Source organism: Pygoscelis adeliae, unplaced genomic scaffold (assembly GCF_000699105.1).
Source record: "Pygoscelis adeliae isolate BGI_AS28 unplaced genomic scaffold, ASM69910v1 Scaffold223, whole genome shotgun sequence".
Lineage (NCBI taxonomy): Eukaryota > Metazoa > Chordata > Aves > Sphenisciformes > Spheniscidae > Pygoscelis > Pygoscelis adeliae.
In genome coordinates, this window is record NW_008824543.1 from 2,062,142 (window position 1) to 2,063,676 (window position 1,535).

Sequence of the window (1,535 nt, forward strand, 5' to 3'; positions counted from 1 at the left end):
CCGCGGGAGAGGCTGCGCCCGCAATTAGGGCGAGAGCGCGTGGAGGGGATTAAAGGGAAGGCGAGGAGCCGGCGCCTGGAAGTGGTCTGGAGTCGCGGGGGGGCTCAAAGTAAGCACGGTGAAGTAGGGACGGGCAAGGTGAGCAGGTGGCGCAGCCCTGAAATCACGGAAGGGGAAGCCGCCTCCAGCTCGTGCCGTTTGCCCTCTGGGTATACAAACGTTAAAAAAAAAAGAAAAATGAAAATGCCGCCGATTTGTTTCTGAGCAGAGCTTGCCGAAAGCCCGGGTCCTATAGAAATGTCGACATATGTTGCTCTCCCACACCTCGGGAGAGCAGGGGTACTGCTGCGGGACCGCGCCGCCAGCTCGGGCTCTGCTGGCCGGGCAGCGGGGCATCCTCAAAAGACCAACTTGTTTTATGGTAGCATTAGGCACAAACATAAGGACGAATGTTTCCCCGTTCCCAGCTTAGGTGTTCCAGTGCTGTCAGGAAACGCCAGCCTTTCAGGGGCTTCCGCTCCTGGTTTTCTCCCAAGGTGTCTTAAGTAAGTCCGCATTGACAGGCGTTGCTTGTGAGCAGCGTTGCACGTTTCCCTTTCATGAAGGAAAAAATTTCCTAAAATGCCATGTGTTTAAACCCGAAGCAATGAATTCGTCTCACCTCCCCCCCTCCCCAAAAAATAAAAAAAACCCGGAGCAAAATAAACAGCCCGTCTCCCAATTCCTGGAAAAGGAAGAAGCGTTATCTGAAGCGAATGCTTGGAGTGGGGTTTTTCTTCCTCACTGTGGAGATGACAGATTTAAAAGAAACCTGGGTGACATAAAACGATTAGCCAAAATATGTGAAGTGCTGCATTGTCACCAACTTTTTAGATGAACTAGCTACTTATTTTATGGGCATCTGCATAGCTCCGTGCAGTGCATTTAACGGCGGTATTTGCGAGCTGCGGTAATACCCAGCACGGTTTATGCGTCTTGCGCGCGAGGAGAAACACTAATGGAAACCAAATTATTTCTGCTAAATTTGGGTTATTTTGTATCTCCTGTTGACAGCCTGGATGAAAGTCATAATGCCGCAGTTTTTCTATTAAATGAATCCTGTGGTTGTTAGCCTCACAATAAACTTTTCACTTTAGAAATTATATACGAATAGCTTTTTTTTGAAGATTATTGTTTGTCGCGCTGAGTATACTTTCTCCATTCTCTCAGTTTGATCTCCGCTTGAGACTCCTAATAAGGCAATTCTGTAGTAAGAGCGCCCAAAATATAGACATAGCATTTTCTATAAATAATAGCAAGAGCCCTGCACAGATTTCCTGCACAACGGAATTCCCAGATTTCCTTTACTGTTTCTTTAGTTAGCATGCGTTGGGTATATATAACTCTGAAATTAAGCAAAAATATACATCTGTATAGATCTGTCAAGCTAGCTATAAACAGAGATATCATATGTCAATTACCACAGGAAACGGAAAAAATACAGAGCGGTTGGTACACACGGTTTAACGTCAGGAGGCACTTTACAAAAAATGTAG